Below are 21,232 nucleotides of genomic sequence, written 5' to 3' on the forward strand. Positions count from 1 at the left end.
TGTGCCAAATGACATGCTTTCCACCGAAATTTATGTAAGAAGGTACTGCCATACATCTCACACCAAGTACTGCTGCTCTTTCATGGTTAGCCCTTTACAGGCTCCTGTAGAGCCTCTTCTACATACACTTCTGTAGTGCCTGTGGATGGTGTCTGTTTTGTTCACCACTGTGTCTCCAGTGTTCTGAATGGTACTTGGTACATAGTAGACTTACAATAAATACTGTTGAAGGAAACTCATATTCAGAGGTCTTAAGTGTCTGGTTGATAAGTGTATAGCTCAAGCTAGTAAGCTTCAAAACAAAAATTCCAGTCCAGATCTATATGGCTCCAAATTCATTCTTCTATTATGTTTACCCATCCATAATATAATTTATTGAATGAATCCTTTTTTGCTATTTTTAGCAAAACAATTTATGCAGCGTATGAAACAATACACAGAAGCTCTGATTAAGCATTATTATGTAGTATCCAATACATATACATAATTTATGAGACTTTAGAAAGCATAATATCAACACTGGTGAACCTACTGTTGAGGCTGAAAACTGGAACATTATCAACATCATTGAGTTATGTGCATATTCTTCCAAAATTCCATTCCTTTACCACCTTTCCAGAAGTAACCGATGTATTTATTACTCTTTCTTTCTACAATAAATTTACCAAATACATAGCAATCCCTACATAAAGGCAGTTTCTAAAACAAATAACAGTTCAAAATTGATAACATGTAATAATTATATGTACAGTATATATTATGTCATTTCATGTATTATGCAATTTTCTTCAACTGACATTTTTCACTCAACATTGTTTATCTATTATGTTGCTAGTAACTATAATGTATTCGTTTTCACAATTCTATAATATGACTATGCTAACATCAATTTATTTTTTCTGTAAATTGATTTTTGTTACCTGATTTTTTTCTATTGTTGACAACAGTTATTGTTGACAATTATAAAATTCTGGTACATATCTTTTGGGTCTCACATGCAAATTTCTCTAGGTTTTGTTTCTAGGAATAACATTGCTGCGTTATGTGTTTAGATGTATAAGATGAGTGTTTTTCAAATAAGATGTTTCCAATTATGCTTATACTATAGCAGAGCTGTATATCTTTTTCATCAATTTACTTCTTACCAACAATAGATATTATCTCAATTGATTATGATCCTGCTTTGTACTTCTTTGATTACTGAAGAGGCTGGGTCATTAGTACTTTCTCTGATCTGAAGTGCTGGTTTGGCCATTTACTAGTTTTTTGAGGGGAGAGAGGAAGTTGTCGTTTTATTCTCAATGTGGAGGAGTTCATTACACTTAATGAATACTAATTATTTGTTGACTCTAAAAGTTACAAATAGTTTGTAACTTTATGTTATGGTGTCTTTAGATAAACAGAAGTTCTTCCTATTAATGTAGGTGAGCTTAGCATTGTTTAAAAATTTATAGTTAATATTTTCTCTATTCTGAGTTCACAAAAATTATCTTCTATATCTTTCTTTCAAAGTTTTAAAATTTTCCCTTTTGCATTAAATTTTTGATCTACCTGGAATTGATGCCTATATATGATATAGTTTATTATATAAACAAATAATACCTGTATTTATTTATTATTATTATTAGCTTAGTTCCTTTCTCCAGTGATCATATCATCTTTGCCATATATCAGGTTCTGTTATGTATAGATCTGTTTCTGAGTTCTCTATTTTATTAGGAATTCAGTCCTAGTGTCCGATTGGTCTTTCCTTATTAATTGACACAGCTTTATAATAAACTTGGCATCTGGTAGCACAATTTTGCTTTCCTATCCTTCTTCAATACTTTACCCATTGAGCCTTTGCCTTTTCAAATAAATTTTAGAATTAGCTTGTCAAGTTTCTCAAAAACCTTGTTAGATTGGAAAAAAAATTAAATCTGTAGTTCAATTTGAGGAGAAATTTCAGGAGACATTTCTATGATATTGAGTTTATGATGTTGGAAACAAATTAAATCTATAGTTCAATTTAAGGTGACATTTTTATGATATTGAATTATCCCATCCCATGAACATGGCATATTTCCCTTTTCATATTTAGGTCCTTTAAAAATAGCTTTCAAAAAATGTTAAGTCTTTCTTCTTTAGTTTCTTACATATCCTCTTAAAAACACTGGCCGGGTGCGGTGACTCACGCCTGTAATCCGAGTACTTTGGGAGGCCGAGGTGGGTGGATCACGAGGTCAGGAGATCAAGACCATCCTGGCTAACATGGTGAAACCCCGTCTCTACTAAAAATACAAAAAAACGTGGTGGCGGGCACCTGTAGTCCCAGCTACTCGGGAGGCTGAGGCAGGAGAATGGCATGAACCCAGGAGGCGGAGTTTGCAGTGAGCCGAGATTGTGCCACTGCACTCCAGCCTGGGCCATGGGCGAGACTTCATCTCAAAAAAAAAAAAAAAAAGAAAAAGAAAAAAAAAATCTATTCATTGTACTTATATTCTTTGTAATAATAAAAATATGTAATTCTAAAATGTTTTCTAGTTGTTGTATATTAACAATAAAATTTGCATATTGTTATAGTCAGATACCTTGCTAAATACTCATTAATTCTTGTATTTTGTTAGTAGATGGGGTTCCTATGTAGGTAATCAAATCACCTTTTAATAGTGACAGCCTGATTTCTTTCCATATTTATAGTATTTTCTTCTCTCACAAACTGGATAGGATTTTCAGCATAATGTTGAATAGAGGTAGTGATTTGGGGTATCCATCTTTTTCTTTTTCGTGGTATTAAATTGAATGCATGCATTACATCATTAATATTTGCTATGGGTTCTTTTTCTCCTTGTAAATGCTTCTTAGCAGATAAGGAAAACTGTCTTCTATTCCTGTTTTACTAAGTATCTAGTTTAATTTTGTTGGAAAAGGGTGTTGGATTATAGAAAATGTTTTTTCTGCATCTATTGAGACGATTGTATTTTTTCTTATTTAACCTGGAAATATAGTGGTTTACACTTATAAAATTTTAATGTTAAGCCACCTTTGATTATTGGAGTAAACACAACCTCTTCATGATATATTCTCTTTTTTAACACTTGACTACGTTTGGATACCTAATAATTTCTTACCTTTTAAAAAGTAAGTTGACAAAATTTTATACATTTCTCATGTACATGATGGCTTCAAAATTTACACATTATGGAATAGCAAAATTGAGCTAATTTACAAATACATTACCTCACATACTTATTTTTCATGGTGAGAACACTTAAAACTTATTTTCTTAGCAATTTTCAAGATTATAATACATTGTTATTAATTATAGTCACCATATTATACAGATCTCTGGACCTTAGTCATCCATGCTGATGTTTTGTATTTTGATCAATATTTTCCCAATCTCCTTCCCACCCCCAGTCTCTGCTAACTACCATTCTATACATCTGTGAGTTCAACATTTTTAGAGTCCACAAATAAGTGAGATCATGGGGGTATTTGTCTGTCTGTGCCTGGCTTATTACACTGAACATATTGTGCTCCTGGTTCATCCATTTTGTCAAAAATGGTAGGATTTTGTCTTTAAGACTGAATATCCCATTGTATATTCCATTGTGTATATAAACCACATTTTCTTTATTCACTCATCCACTGAAAGATACTGAGGTCGATTCCATATCCTGGCTATTGCAAATTATGCCACAATAAACATGGTAGTGTGGATATCTCTTTGACATAGATTTTATTTTATTTTATTTATCTTATTTTTTATTTTATTTTATTTTATTTTATTTCTGGATATACATACCCAGTAGTGGGATGGCTGCTGAATTACTAATATTTTCTCATACATGTGAATGCGATTGGTCTCTACTTTTACTAGATTTGCATGATTTTTGTATTCGAGATAAAACTAGGCTCAAAAAAAAGGGCTAAGAAAGTATTTTTTCCCCTAATTTCCGATGAATTTTGTAAATCACTGAAACGTGTGACAGATTATGCTTTCTGAAAATGGCCACAGCAATTTTTCAGTCCCACGACTTCTACCAGAACCTTTTTATTCTTTTTAGGAGGTGAGGTCTATTTTCCTTTTCCTTAAAACGTGATGGAACTTTGTGACTGAGTCAACAAGCAGAGTGAGGCAGACGTGATGTGTCTTAACTTCTAAGGCTAAGTGATGAAATGTCAAGTGTCATGCCCTAGGAATGATCTTGGGATGCTCACCTTGGGAACAAAGCCACCATGTTGAGAAGTCCAAGTCATAGGGGGTGGTTGCACGTAGGTGTTCTGGCTGACAGACCCCATCGAGGTCTTAGACAGTTGCCTGCACCAACCCCAGATGTGTTAATGATTGGACTTTGTGATTGGATTCCAGCCTCCAGCCTTTGAGCTACTCCAGGTGATGTGAGTGGAACAGAGAGGAATGAGCTCCATTAAGCTCTGCTCTCACTAAAGGACCACGATCAACATAAATGTTAATTCGGTAAGTTTTGGAGTGGTTTGCTAGTCAGCACTGGATAGCATATAGTTTGGCAAATTTTACTTGTAAATATTTGGGTTTTAGTCACATTTATTTGGTTACATTGCTACCAAAACTTTTCCATGTTGTCCCAGTTTTCAAATTTGTATTATAAAATTGTTCATAGTATTACATACTTAATTAAACCCCTTATATTTAACCAAAAAACAAATCATTAAAATCTTGACAGATATTTTTACTCATTACTAGCAATTTCAGTCTATTTACATTTTATTGTGTGCAAATATATTCAAAATTGTTTTCACCACCTTCGTTGGTGCTATTTGTTTCACTTTCATTTATTTTTTTTTTTCTACTTTGGGTTTATTTTTTCCTTATTTGATTTTTCCACACCTTACTACTCTATTTTTATTCCTTAGTGATTATTATAAACATTTTACCAGGCATAATTAGTGATTTAAAAGTCTTAAAGAGAGCCAGTATCTTAACTATTCTAAAGAACACAGGGACCCTAGAACCGTCTACCTCTGACTAATACATTTCAAATTACAAGTATATATTTAGTGCAGCATTGTATAATATAATCTCTTGTGATAATAGCAGTGTCCTATATCTGTTTTATCCAAAACAGTAGCCTCTATTGGTATATGGCTATTGATCACAAGAAATGTGACCAGTGTGACTCAGGAACTAAATTTTTAACTTCATTGTATTTAAATTTAAATGGCTACTTGTGGCTAGTAGATTCTGTATTTAACAGGGTCAGCGTCGTATTTTTGTTGTTTTATGAACTCAGAATTTAGTCATTTTATTGTGTATTTTATATTATTTCTTTTTAATTTACATATTTAACAATTTCTTGGATCAACATTTCTTCTTGCATTTAGAACTTGTTACAATCTTTCCTTCTTTAAAGATATCTTTTAGAAGGTATGTTAGTAAAGATTTGCTGGTGGTAAACTCAGTTTTTAATTTTGGACATGTGTTTGACAATGTCCTTGAAAAATAATTTTTATAACTACACAATTCTAGGTTGATAGTTATTTCTCTCAGTATTTTGAATATATTACTCTATGAACTCTGATTTCCATTGAAGCTATTGAAAAATCTGCTGTTAGACGAAATCATCCTCTTTTTAGGCACTCTGGTTTTTATTCTGGCTCTCTTTCACATACGTTATCTTTGGTGCTCTGAAATTTTACTATGTTTTGTGGATTTTTTTTGCTTGGTCTGCTTGGTATATATTGTGTATTTTCTATTGTAGATGTGTGCCTATCCAAAAACTCAGGGAATTCTCAGCTTACATCTCCGTCTTCCCAATATTGCCTCTTTTCTATTCTCTATTATTTTTTAGAGTACAATTACATGTATGTTTGACCTTCTCATTTTTATTGTCTTCAATAGCTCTTTTTATATTTTCATGTCCTTGTCTCTCAATGCTGCAAGTTCTACAGCTCTTACTTCTAGTTCATTGTGTCTTCATCTCTAATATGTTACTTAATATACCACTGAGCTTTTAATTTCAATAAATCTATTTTTTTTCTAAAATTTCTACTTCATCTTTCTATAATCCATTTGCTTGGTTATTTTTAATAATTTCTTGTTCCTCACTTTTATTATTTTAAAAATTCCTAGATGTTTTATAATGTGATCATTTTCTATTTACCATCAGCTAATTCCAGTGTCTCCAATATTTTGTGGTTTTTTTGTGTGGTTTCAGCTGATTCCCTCTCATGGTGGCCTATTTTATTTATGGTTGGGTAAATTAAAATTTTTGAGCTTATTTTAACTACACATAATCTTTGAGAATTCAGAAGGCCTAATGTGTAGAGTAGCTTTCTGCCACATAAGATGTACATTTACTTTTACTGGAGCCAAAGGAACATGGATCTATAGTCACTTTAACTTCTGTGGAGGATCCTACCTTCATGCTAGGCATCCTGACCTTGAAGAATGGCTGAGGCACCTCCTGAGCCAGGGACTGTTCTTAGAATCAGGGAAACTTGGCTTTTGTGTTCGCTTACTGGCATAATTCAGGGTATAGCTCCCTGTTTCTTTTCTTCTTTCTCTACTTTCTCCTTCCTGTATCTTTTCTTTGTCTTCATCTTTGGTGATTTCTACAGGTTTTTTTTTTTTTTTTTTTTTTTTTACACCCCAACACTGCTTTAAAAAATAAGTTTGTTGTAGGTATGCAGGATCAAATTGCATTGCCATCCATGGGCCATTAAGAACATCTATCTGATAATCCTACTAACAGCAGAAGTCAGCCCATTATTATTACTGACAGCACACTGGCTTCTTCTAGAGCCCTGCAGCATCTCTGGATTGGTGTAAGGTGTTTATTATGGAGTTTCCAGCACTGGAATTAGATTGATTCACTTTATTTTCCTTGCCTGCCAGATTTGTTCAGGCTTCATGAAAATCAAATTATGTTGTCAGATAATTATTTTAATAAAATATGCATAAAAATACTAAATTATGTGAAAAGTAGATATAGGTTTTACGTTTATAGTCTTCCTTGAGAAAATGTTTTACAGCATACTTGTATATATATTTTTTTCTTTTCCAAATTCATATTACCTAAGATTACAGGGAAAGGAAACGTGGAAAAAAATACTGAATTTGGGATCAGAAAAACTAGTCTGTAATCTCAGCTTAGACATTAAGCATATGATTTTCAACAACGTAATTAACTCCAATGAGCCTGTGTTTTCTCATCTGTATAATGGGATAATTTCGATTTTGTACAGTCATTATGAGATTTAAATCAATTAAACAATATCATGCATGTGGAATTACCCATCACGGTGTCCAGCACATAGTAGATACTTGCACAGGATTAATTTTTCTTTCCTTCTCGTGACATCTATGAGTTTATGTGACTAGATGTCACATACATTTCTGAAAATATATCTTGAATTTTTTATTGATCTTTATTTACTTCTAGGATAACCTGTCAGCTTTACCTCTGTACTAAGAGTTAATTTTTAAAAATAAGACAGAGTGTAACTCCTACCTACACAAATTAAGCCACCTTCAAGATACGGAAAGTTAGATCTGATTGTAGTTAAAAATGTGAACAATGCTTGTGTAACTTTAGTTAGTCAACATCTGGAACTGATCTAGAAAACTTTGATTAACAGAACCAGCCTGATGAATCCCAGATGTTTCAGCAAGGCTGCATTTCCTAGGCTCACTGGATCATGAAAGTGAATACATTCAAGGAAGGGAAACATTTAAAAGAAGTAGGTGTCAAAATGGCTGAGGGGATATTTGGATATTGGTTCACTTGTGGGGGAGAGGAAGTCTCCTTAAATGAATATCTCCTTTTAGGTTTTATCTATGTTAAGACGAAAATCTGATTTTTGATTTCCTCAATAATATATCTTGAAACTTCACTTACATTTATAGTGCAAAATAGATTTTTGAACATCTACTATATACAAGTTCGTGCAGTTAGACAAATAATAGTCCCTGCCTTTGATGATTCAGTTTAGCAATGGAGATAGTCATGTGAACAATAACTGCAATCAATTATAACTGCTGGAATGAAAGGCTGAGTACAGAAAGTATCAGGTCTTCCAATGAAGATGGGAAGGTTCCATGGAGTAGGAGACACAGGGCTCAAGATCTCCATCTGTTACAAGTGGCATTCAGCTGTGCTCGCATAATTCAACTTCCATAGTATGGTAAGTTCCGTAGATCACTGGACAATTTGTCATTCCACGAAACTATACTTAGAACAGCAATTTCTGAAATGAAAAACTAAAGTATTTTGACAATCCAGTGTCACAATGGTAAAATATTGATTAGTAATCTTACGGCCTTTCCATCCTTTGGTAAAGCTCCTAGAAAAGCAATACGTATTTTAGTATTTCCCACAAATTGTGCTTTCACTAAAGGAATGCATTCACCTTTTGCAACCTTTTTCTCACTCTCATGAATGCCTGATGCTGTGGACAGGAAAAAAATCAGAAATGTTCTGAGTTCAAAATTACTTTAGAAGCCTTTGGGAGAAAACACATACCTTTTTTTGTGTGTGTTTGTTTGTTTGTGTTTATGTTTTGTGACATACTTTAGTTCTCATAAAATCTGCTCCATGTTTTTCCCCAAGGAAATCTCTGAGTGAAAAGAAAACCTATACCCTAAGGAGAGGAGCCCAAATGCCCTATTGACAGCAATTTTGAAAAGAATTAAATTTATTATTAATAGCATGGTTTCAGAGGTAGAAGAAAGTATACAATAGTAACTGGATAACAGAATATGTAAGGCTAATTCTTACAGAAACGGTTTTCAATGAAAACTAAAGGGCCATCAGGCTCAAATGTGCTTAACTCCTTTCTTTATCCAGCCATAAGTGGTACTTTATCCCTTTTGTTTTCAACAAAGGAGATTCACTGCCTCCTTCTCTTTCATCCAGAGCTAAACTGCCCCTAAACTCCTATCAGTCCTTTACCTGAGATAACAGATATGCTTGTCCCCATGTTCAGAGATTCTTCAACCAGCAAATAAGGACAGTCTCGGACAATTTCCTGAGATTCCAGCCCTTCTTATCGAATCAATGCCTACTTGTTTTTCAAAATTTGGGGTTTAGATATTTCCTCTGAAAGAACTCCCCCAGTCCTTCTAGGCTCGTTAAGATCCACATGCTACCTACAGTCATATGATTCTGTCACATGGCCCTCATCACACCTGTAATTACCTGTGTAGGTAAGTTCAAACTTTTCCTCTGAAGATCTGAGATTGCAGTTTGTTGAAATAGCCATCACAAATTTATTTGATCATAGTTTTATATGACATGGGAGGCATCAGACTGAAGACCCCAAAGACCCAGGGTGAACTATCCATTTTTATGCTTAGGTAGATGAGACATGACCAGCCATGTAGAAATATGATTAAACAAAAAGGATGTGATCTAATAGGAATAGACTGAGGGGCGGGAAACCCAGCAAGCCCTGCTTGTTTGGATTCTTCTCTGTGCAGCATTCCTTCGGAGAATGGGGCACTGCCCTCTTTGGAATGGGGGGTCTTACAACCTGCAGTGAAACAAGGGAGGCCGGAGAATTTCTTTATGGCTAATTCTCACACAGAAAGGTGGGGGAAAGTTGGAGTCATGTTTTTTAGGTTTTTATGGCTGGCTTTGGGGAAAAGGGGTTCTGGTTTTTATGGCTCACCATGGGGAAGAGGAATTATAGTTTCTATGGCTAGCCTCTGGGGAGAATGCGGGGTGAGAGACAGGAGGGCAAAGACAGAAACTTTGCTTTTGAGGCCGCCACTTTGGAGGATCATTTTCTGAGCCTCAATACATGCTCAGTGTCCATCTTCCTCACCTGATTGTAAGTTCCAGGACAGCCAAACTTTTTGTGTCTGTATTCACCACCGTATTTCCAGATCATTGTATTTTCTCACTAAATACTTGAAAAGAATACAAATATTCTTAATAGTGTACTAGTTTAACCCCTCATCATGTCTTGCTGGATCAATCTAAAGCCCTCAGGGTACTATTCTCTATCTGGGGTGATGTTCCCATAAATGATTACTTATCTCTTCATGGAGATCGTGTGTCACTTATCTATGTGGGGGAATTTCCAGTTACTTTACCTTATTTGTTTTTTTCGTAGTGCTCATCAAGATTTATATTTATATATTAAATTTTTCTTTACTTATTGAGTGGCTATGCTGAGGGAAGGACTGTGTCACTAGGGCCTAGTAAGGAAGATGCTCTGGGTTTTTTTTTTTTTTTTTTTTTTTTTCCTGTTTTCCCCAAAGAAATAAAAGTTGCATGTGTAAATGTTTAGTGAATGCCTAGGCTCATGGGCTGTGGTTTTGCATCTTGATTATTCTAGTATCAAGAATGGTTCTTTATACATATTAGGAGCTCAAATTTTTATTAAATGAAGGAATGCAAAAACAATGTCTTAGAATTATCTAAACCATAGGACTTTTGCAATATCTTATCATAGAAAACTTGCCATTTATACTTATTAGCAACAAATCCAAATGAGATGAATTGCACATCTAAGAAAAGAAAACACCAATTACCAAAATGTATCTATATAACTTTTATTCAGGAAGCATTAACACGTGGTGTGCAAGGTGCTACTGAACCTCTTTGAGTAAGACATTGTAACTGTGGTGAATCTTCTCTTAATATTCAGGAGTGTTACTATGAATATAGGATAAGATGATTGACATTCCTCTCCTCGTCTATTAAGAGTAGCAGCAGCCGGGCGCGGTGGCTCAAGCCTGTAATCCCAGCACTTTGGGAGGCCGAGACGGGTGGATCACGAGGTCAGGAGATCGAGACCATCCTAGCTAACACGGTGAAACCCCGTCTCTACTAAAAAAATTCAAAAAACTAGCCGGGCGAGGTGGCGGGCGCCTGTAGTCCCAGCTACCTGGGAGGCTGAGGCAGGAGAATGGCGTAAACCCGGGAGGCGGAGCTTGCAGTGAGCTGAGATCCAGCCACTGCACTCCAGCCTGGGCGACAGAGCGAGACTCCGTCTCAAAAAAAAAAAAAAAAAAAAAAAGAGTAGCAGCAAATCTAAAATCATCCTTTTTCCAGAGTTCCCCTAGGGCTACATACTCAGAGCCAGATTCCCAGTGCTGCCCTCGGGGAATGGGAAGGTGCCTCAGAGAGGAAATGCTGATGTGCAGAGCCTGTGGTCCCAGGGAGTGCTAAGGCCCATCCTCTTCTGGAGCTCCAGGACAGGGTCATCAGGTACTCGGGAGCTTAGGGGCTGAACTGGGTCTTTTGTTGAGGACACTGTCACGTGCATGGGGGTGATGCCTCTTTAAAGTAGTTCTGTCACTTCCCTGGCTACAGGACAGTATCAGAGTGTGGGTCAAGATTGAGATACACATCTACTCTTTCAACTCCCAGGCTCAGAACCAACAGTCCCAGTCCTGGGGCTGCTCTGATTTTAAACTAAAAAATAGAAAAGGCTTAGTTCTGCTTTTTTCTCCCCCCCCCCCCGCCCCCCCAAGGAGAGTGGGGTCAGCCAGTCAATACCAATCTCTGTTAAGTAAAATGATTTTTTAGTGATTGCAAGCACTTTTCTCTCTGGAAAATATGAGTGATGAGTTGGTGTTTCCAGAGTGCAGGATTCCCACCCCAGTCACCCACCCAGCCTCTCCAAAGAAGGTAGGACTCATTTTTTTCCTTATTCTTTTACCCTTTTGAAATCTTTCTCCCCTCTCTGTCTCAGCAAGAAGGATACTTTTAAAGTTTAATATGTGTCAGGATGATCCACATATAGTAATATTAAGCAAGATGAGATGTTTGCAGATACAATAGTCTCCCCTTTATCTGTGGTTTCAGTTACCCATGGTCAACTGTGATCAGAAAATATAAAATGGGGAGCTCCAGAAATAAACAATTCATGAGTTTTAAATTGCACATCATTCTGAGTACCCTGAAGAAATCTCATGCTGTCCTGCTTTGTCCCACCCGAGACATGAGTTGTCTCTTTCTCCAGCGTATCCACACTGTAGATGTGACCTGTCCATTGGTCATCAACATCACTGAGGTTCAGTGATCCAGGATCATCTGAAGCAGATGATGTACTTCTGATGTAGTATCAGAACTTCAATAGCAACCTAATGCTATGGCACAAAGCCTACATCATTCACTTCCTTCCCCTCAGTTTATCATGTAGGTATTTTATTATCTCACATCCTCACAGGAAGGATGAGTACAGTATGGTAAGACATTCTGAAAGTGTGACCACATTCATATAACATTTATTACAGTATATTGTTGTAATTATTCTATTTTATTATTGTTATACTCTCTTTGGGTTTGAGATAGGATCTTGCTCTGTTGCCCAGGCTGGAGTGCAGTGGTGCAATCACAATTCTAATCACCTCTTTGGGTTACTCATTGCTGGGTGCTCCCCTGTGTCCTTGTGTGATACAAATATTAATGAACTTTTTTTTCCTCTTTTTTCTCTTTTTAATCTGTCTTTGCCCAGTTCAATTTATAGTCCTCTAAGCTGGAGAACCCAAAATGAGTAGAGGCAGATATTTTTTTCCTTTCCTATCCTGCCATAAAATTAGTAGGAATAGAATAATAACACTTGGCATGAGTTCACAGGTGGGAGATATCATATTTGCTTGTGGGAACTGGAAAAGTTGTGGAGAAATTGGCTTTGGAACTCTACTCAGATCAGAACAGGGCTTGACTATGTGGAAATATGGCAGAGAGTGGAAAGAAAGCAGGGGGCGTGATTGTGGGGAAAGAAATGGAAAGTTAATGCTAGAACCAGCTCACAGATATCTTTGACTAGCCAACTAAGGAGACTTGGCTTTAGTTAGGAAAATAATTTTAAGCAGAACTTTGGTATGTGTGTAGAAATGATGGGTTGAGGAGCATAGTTGGAAACTTAAAATATTCCAGGAGGAAAGTTAATGAGAGCTTGTTTTAAAGTAGAAGCAGTGGGAAAGGAGAGGAAAAAGATGGACTGGGGTGAAGGAGACACAGCAATGGACGTAAGGAGGGCAGAGTCAAAGCAGCAGGTGGTTCCTCATGGAAAGATCAGCTGGGGCCACAGTGGACTCACCCCAGGGGATCAGGTTCCTGTTCTGTCCCAGGGAACAACTGTTTAACATCTGAAAAGTTCCTGAATTTTCAGAGTCAGAGTATAATTTACTCAGAGCTTTCCTTCTGCCAGGTGCAATGTCTTTTGCCCAACAAACAATTTCCTTTGATGCATTTATCCTTATGAATTATGTTTGTCCATTTACATAATTTGGAAAATAATCACTCTGGACATGAAGCTGGTGTTAAGAGACTTGAAGTAGTTTTCTTGTACTTGTTCTCATTTTATCCTAAGCAAAGCACACCATGAGGAAGGCTTTGGTGCTCTTTTATAGGTGAGAGGCAGTGTACATTGTGTAGCTGTCATCAATATTATTGGTTAAAAGTAATAATAAAAAGCCACCTGTGAGTAGCTGCAGCAAACTCATGAATGTGAATCCCCATGGGTACACGTGGGCAGCTGTAGTTTTAAGGAACATGAGGCGAGAACCAAAAATACGTTGTTTCACAGCCCAGGTTCTGTGGGCAAACTAGAAATAAACTCCATTGCAACCAGTTAACAGCAGCATAACCTTGGGCAAGTTACTTAGCTTTTCTGAGCTTTAGTTTCCTCATCTACATAATGGGGTTACATGACATCATCATTCGATGAAAAAAAAAATACTAGTGTCAGCAACAGCTCACACACTGCATTTCTGATTCGGTAAGTGCCAGACATTCACTAAGAGTTTAACATGCAATATCTCAGTTAATCCTTGCTAGGTTGCCTCTAGAGGCGCTCCAAGTTACCCCGAGTTACAGGTGGCAGTATCCGTGTGGGTCTGAAGCAACTTCAGTCCTTGCTTCCTCAGAAGAAAGACTATGAGGAGCATAAAGCTGACAAAGAGACTAAGGCAAGTTTCAGAGCAGGAGTGGAAGTTTATTTAAAAAGGTTTTAGAGGCAGGGCGCGGTGACTCACCCCTGTAATTCCAGCACTTTGGGAGGCCAAGGCTGACGAATCACGAGGTCAGGAGATCAAGATCATCCTGGCTAACACCGCGAAACCCCTTCTCTACTTAAAACAAACAAACAAAGCCGGCCATGGTGGCGGGCAGCTGTAGTCCCAGCTACTCGGGAGACTGAGGCAGGAGAATGGCGTGAATCCAGGAGGTGGAGCTTGCAGTGAGCTGAGATTGCTCCACTGCACTCCAGCCTGGACAACGGAGCGAGACTTAGTCTCGAAAAAGAAAAAAAAAAAAGACTTTAGAACAGGAAAGAAGGGAAGGTGCACTTGGAAGAGACCCAGGCAGGCATGTGAAGGTTAAAGAGAATAACAGAGGCATTTAACCTTAATCCTGGGTCTGTATAGCCTCTCCTCTTTCCCGTGATTCTTCCCTTAGGATGGACTTCCCGCACGCACAGTGCCTTCCTTATCCTTGTGAATTGAGCAGGCACAGCGTGTTTAGGAAGTTGCATGCATGCCTACCTGAGGCTTTTTTTTTTCCCTTTTTCCTGAGGAATGTACCGGGAAAGTCGTATTTCACCGTTTTGTCTCCTACTGGGCATGCCCAGGAAGTTTCTTTTCCTTGGCACCTGCATTCAATCAACGCTTTAATGTTAGTAGCTGTGGATCATCAGGAAATGGCCTCTCCCTGGATCCCTGGGTGGGCTGGCAAATTATCATTTTCAGAGAGGCAGTGTGATAATTGTCAAACCATCACTGCTTGGCATTCCTAATACCGAGAGAGCCTTCTCTTGCCCTGACCATGACTATCTAACTACCTGTAACAAAAATAGCCCTGGAGCAGATACTCGTAGCATTTACAGTTTATAGAGAAGAAAACTGAAGTCCTTTGGAATATTAATTTGCCTAGATTACGAAGTTAGTACATGGCAAAACTGAGATTTAAATCTATGTTTTCTGATACTAGATTGAAGATTTTAACCATTATTCTATACCATCTTTGTGTATGGAAAGTACCTAACATGGCATCTGGAATTCAGCAAATACCAAATGTATTTTACTGCTACTATTATTCTCAAGTCAAATTACAACTTCAGTGGCACAATAGATATATTCTATGAACTATTTAATGTTTTGGACCTAAGACTTCTCTCCAGTCTACACCAGTCTAAATATAATTTAATGTTATGGACCTAAGATTAAAGTAAAAATTGATAGAGTAGAATCAGGATGAAACCAAGTTTTTGAAGTTTTAATTTTGTATTAAGATACAAAATGGATTTTAGAATAGATTAGAAGGTTAAGAGAGAAAGCTGATAAGGAGACCTGAAAAGAAGGGGGAAGGGAGGGGAGGACCAGCAAAAATACATGATTGTGTTAGTATTTTTGTCACTTTTCCCCATGAATGAAAAAGCAATAGCTACCATGGAGCCTATACCACAGAGAACAATGATCTCACCACTGCCAGGATGGCCTGTAAGCCAGCCATGTAGCCTATAGACTGAGGGCATGGCATGAATTGCATGTAAAACCTACTGGCTACTAGAACCATGTGAAGCAGGCAGGACAGAATCCGTGGAGAGAGAATGGCAGACATTCTTGCTTAAAATGGCAGCACGGGATGCTGGAGGATTCTTGTTAAAGGGCTATATACCACCAGGGTCTGTGGAGTGGCTCGAGGGAAACAATGGACTGAAGCTGCCAGGCTGGAGAGAAATCTTGGCTTGTGGAAGGGAGAAGGCTATGGCTTCCACCAGAGGCAAGTTCAAATCCTTGGCTCGAAGTTCTTCTGAGGGCTTGAACTTGATGTTAATCAGCACAGGGTACTCGATGGGGGTGGCACCATGAGTGGAGGAGATTTTATAGTACCTTCCTCTTGCCTCAAAGGGATTGCTAATCTGAAGAAGTGCCAGTGACCAGGTACTTAATGCCATTGAGGTTCAGTATCTGTGCCTTATTCTCTAATTCCTACTCTGTTCAAATATCTGCATGGAACCACATCCTAAATTAAGCCAGACCTCTAAGTTGTATCTGTTTTACCTGTATCACTTGCTGATCTCTCCTGAAATATCCAGAACACTTGGCTTTCCCAGGAAGCATCATACTTCTGGGTCATGCTCAAGACAGTGGTACTTTTCAGACCTATCTCTGCCTGACTAAAGTAAACTTTCTTAAAGAAAAATAGCACCAGACAACATTGAACTTCATTGAATATGGCCAGTCATTCTAAAAAGTATAGTTAAATCCGTATTTGAAGAGTTTATAATAGTGATATGTATATACTATGCAATTTGGACATGGTTTTTTAAATGGGATTTAATTTAACTAGAAGATTATAGCTCTGTCTATATACAAACAAATTTGATTTGCGTGGTAAAATAAGTGCCATGTTTGGTTTCATTGAACTATCCAATAGTTTGATTTTACTGAATGAACAAGTCATTTTTGTGCTGTGTTGGCTGTAGAAATTGTTTCATGTAGGCTGTGGACACAGTGTACATTAAGCCATGTTGGTCCAAATAAGCAAAGAATGTGGTTGCTAGACTCATGGAGTTCACATTATTTTGTGTTTTAGTCAATATTGTCCATATTTAGAATGTTTAAAAATGCAGAACCCTTCACTGTAAAGCCCTTTCATATGCCGAATTTCAATGAAAAAAAAATGCAAGTGGTTTTTAATGATCCAGATGGGCAATCTAACAGTTAACACTTTACAAGGTAAGGATATCATACAACTTTGTGCCTCTTCTTCCACTTTCTTTCAATGCTACTTTCAAATACTCAATTTGTGCTGCAGAAAATACTGCAAACTTTTAGCAAGTTTTGAGTGAAAACAGAGTTACAATAGAAACAATTATGCATGCCTCTGCTGCTGAGAGCAGACCTCATGTTTTTGTAGTCACCCAGTGTTAATGCAGCAGGAGAGCCCTATCCTGGATTCTTTGTGTTTCCAGACTACTTTATTTCCTTTCTTCTCACCATCAGAGAATGTTTCCTTTTTCCCTATGTCTCAGAGCCCATGAGACTCTATGAGTCCTTCTGGCTCTATTTCTTGCTATTTATCTTATTACTTTTTCTGTTTTAATTTTCATAGTTTATTCTTTCTGCTTCTGTATAAACAAGGCTGGATTTTCTGTTAAAAGCTGAGGGAAGGATAGTTAGTTATTTCTGAACACCGGTTATGTGCCCAGCAGTATAGGGCTTTGCATACTTTATTTCTAATAAAATATGCACATGGTATTAAATCCACATTTAAAGTTGCAGAAACAAGCACAGAGATTAAGCAAAACGCCTAAGATCATGCTGTCAGTATGTAACAAAGCTCATGGAAGACATCAGGACTGTTGCCTACCCAAAGTCTTTACTCTTCTTTACTATGCTATGATCTGTATACTGGGTCTAGCTTAGGGTGGGTCGACTTCCCAGGCCTGGGACATTCATCTTCCAGTGACAACCATGGAACTTTTACCGCAGGATGCATTTCTTTGATTTTGCTACCTTTTCTTTTGCCAGCCTGTCTGGGAACTAGAGCTCTAACTGCGAACCTACTAGACTTAACACTCTTGTCTGACTTCAAAGACTCTGCTTTTTGCACCCAGCTATACTTCCTATCAGCATGATCAATAGTTATTACCTGCCCCTGCCCACTAAAGGCTACAACAAAGTGCTTCAGTGGCTTAATTTCCTGGAAATTATTTACCTTAAATATACCTCAGCTGCTCTTTTCTAAGCTATTCTTCCACAGGCAGTATCAGTAAGAATACGGTTGCAAGAAATAAAAATTCTGGTATTTGAAGCACAATAGGATTCAAAACAAGAGAAGGTTCTAGGCAGGTCCTACAGGAATGACCTTAACTCAGAACAATACTGAGGAACCGAGCAGTCAGCAGAGTGGCTCGCTCCACCACAGTGAAGGGTAGGAATCACAAGGCTACAACAGTGGATTCTGCAACTGCTGCTGGGCATCCCTGTGGCAGTGATTGGGCACTGGAGCACCATTTCAGAAAGACCCAATGTCTCTGGCTATGGCTGTCCACAGAAGACAGCAATGAAGTAGATCATTGCCTTCCAACCCACTTCTGTTTTCTGCATCTTGCATGAGTGGATCTCATGAGTGGAACCTGCTTGGCATCTAGAATCCTAGCTGTGAGGGAGTTTGAAATATAATTTTTTAGTTTTTCAGTACTTGCGACTCAAAAACATACTTTAGAAAGTAGAGGGAAAAGAAGACCGGTAAGCCAATTCTTATTTACCAGAGGGGTATTCAATAAACACATTAGATGTGTTTTGTACTTAAATGAGGAGAATTTTAGGTAAATAGTTATAATAATGTGAATAAGACAACACTAAAACATACCAACTGGATAATTGGTGTTTTATCCTACCGGAAGGGTGTTAATATTTGTGTTTTTTGTTATAGTATTTGACAAAGTTTTCTTAAATTCATAAATGATCTCTTAAGTGGAGGGAATTTGTCTTAATTACCTTGACTCCATGTAGAGTGACTCAAAGGGTAGAAATTAAGGTCTGCTATCCTTATAGTATGGAGAAACTGAAAAGAATGGAAGGATATCTTGTTGAAAACTGCTAGACTTGTGTTATATCTCAGATTAAACCAAGCAACCATCAGTAGTTCAGGGAATATAAAAGTAATTCAAGGCAGGCTAATCAAGTATACAGAAGAGAAATTAATATTGGAAATGGCAAGTAACAACAACAAAAGGCTCAGGTTATGTAAAAGTGAAAAACTTTTCTAGAGATTTCAGAAATAGTAACATTAATGACCTAATTAAAATTGACAACATGAAAACTAACATGTAAATTTGTAAAGGTCTTTAAGCCCGAAGCTAAGTGCTCCTTAATCAATTTCTGCCAGAAACAAGTTATTGGAATAACAAGGACGTATACCTCATGAGGGAGATTTTTTTCTTGGGATTATTTTTAATTGGACTCTAAACTAGCCATCTCAAACAGTTTTGTTAAAAAAAATAAATGTATAAAGCAGAGTGCAGCAGACAAAACAATCTTTGAAGAAGTAGTTAGCTTTTGAGAACTGAAGTCTAAATATAATACGAACTTCTGTTGCTGTATAAGGTGAAATTCTATTTTGGTTCCTTTTTTTTGTCTGTTTATCAAGGAAGAAAGTTTCCTTCCTAAGGCTAACTATTCTGATCAATTTTTTAAAAGCACTTTAACAATGTTTTTAATGTCTTTTTAAATATAAATGATTTAATTTTATTTCCCACAAGGCTATTTCATTAAATTTGAGTCCTAGGAATTTGATTTTAAAAGATATATGATGTATATAAATACAAATGCTAAACTTGTTGCAGTTCATTTCATTTACCTTCACAAACTCATGAAATTGTTTCAATAGATGAATTATGCAATTATATGTCCCCATTTGAATGATACCATGTCTGAAGTCAAAACAATCTGCATTCTAAACATTTAAAAATAAATGCAAAGTTATTACTATCAAAAGTAACTGGCAGAATTGCTTATTTTCAATAGAGTTACAAGAGAAGCCTGGTTTACGTAACGTGATTCTTAGGTTATGTTCTCTAGAAGCAGAGCCTGCGACAAAGATTTAGAGGCAGATTTATTGAGGGAGTGTTCTTCAGGAAAAAAAAATCTGTAAGAGAAGAAGTGAAGCAGGAGAAGGAAGGTGAATTAGAGGGGAAAGGACAATGCCCTGTGGGTTGAGGCAGCTCCCATCAGCTGAGGACAGTTCTTGGAGGAGGGAGGGAATCATAGTCATAGGAACTGAGAGGGGGTGCTCTGCCTCACAATGTGGACAGGGGTTATGGATTACATGCTATTGCAAGAGACAAAAAAGACCTCCAATTGGCATAGTAGACAACAACCATGATAGTTGCTTCCTTCCGGCCCAGTCTAACATGAACTAAATTGTCAGCAATGACTACAGAGTGGGTAGGTCTGGATGTTTATTTTGCTACTATGGGATTATCAAAACCATATATGGCTTGAGGACCAGGGCAGGCCTCAAACAAAGATCAGTCAGTACATATGTTGCGCAAAGAGTTATGATGAGACCAGGTTTCAGAAATGAGCTGGGACAATCACGTTTCTTAATTTGGATATTTGAAGTAGGCTATATGGGAAGCAGAGGCTGAGAAGCCGTGATGACCTAATGTATAGGCTGGAGTTTTGAGGGAGGCAGATACTATGAGTTAGCAGCAACCTTGAGGTGGAAAGATGGCAAGCAGACAGCACAGAGCAAAGAGGCCAATTGTTGGAGAAATGGAGAATGGGAGACAAAGCAGAAACCTGAAGGGGAGTTGAATTACATTAGTAGAACACTGGACTAAAGAACTATGAAGTCCTGATGGTGAAATACTTTTGTTTTTTCAAGTAGGAGGGAAGATGTCAAAGAGCATGCTCAAGAAATGCTAGACTGGATTGATGTGTGATTGCTCTCTGGGGAGGGCAAATACTGTTATTTGCATGACGTAGTTTTGTCAATCATTAAAATCCATCTGGTATGCCTCAAAGTGGAATCCTTTTGTGTTGATGAGAACCAGGGGATCCTGGAGGCCAGGATGCTTCTTCCAAAAGAAGAAAGGTAAAGAAGGGAACTTTGAAAAAGACAGATGCAAAAGCAGAATTTTCAACTTATAAGTAGTAGAGTGTGTGATGTAAACCTATTTAAATAGTGATTTTACTTTTTTATTTGCAGATGTGTAATTTGACCACCGGGCTGAGGGAACAGTTGACATTTGGATTACATAATATTGTTTGGTAAATGCCCTGAGAGAGGTATAGAGGTGTGCAAAGAATTCCAAGTGAAATCACAGGAAAGGTGCTTGGCAGTCTAATTCCTACAAGAGCAGAAACCAGAGAGAGACTCACAGGATGGCCAGGGGTTGGTCTGGTGAAGAGGAGAGCTCAGGTCATTGATTGGGACAATAGTGAAAAATGTTGGACTTGATTCTGTTGAGGGTCTTGCTAGCTTTCAGTCCATGACTTTTTATAGTGTTCTTCTTGAATGTAAGATCGTAGGAATATTAACCTCCTTTAGCAGGGGGAGAGAGAATCTTTCCTGCCCTGGCTCAAGGTGTGTGAGGAGAGTCATTTCCACTAGGCTATAGTGTTTCTAAACCAGTGGGTTGGGAGGGCGAGAACCCAGTTATCACAACCCATCCTCTGTCATTTGTGAGAATATTCTGTAAGTGCTATTAAACATAAAAGTTTTTAAGTCAAGAGGAGTGGTAAGCTCTCTAGAAATTGTTATATCTTCATTAGCATTTAAATGATCAAATATTTGAT

This window comes from Rhinopithecus roxellana, chromosome 9 (assembly GCF_007565055.1).
Source record: "Rhinopithecus roxellana isolate Shanxi Qingling chromosome 9, ASM756505v1, whole genome shotgun sequence".
In the NCBI taxonomy this organism is placed as follows: Eukaryota; Metazoa; Chordata; class Mammalia; order Primates; family Cercopithecidae; genus Rhinopithecus; species Rhinopithecus roxellana.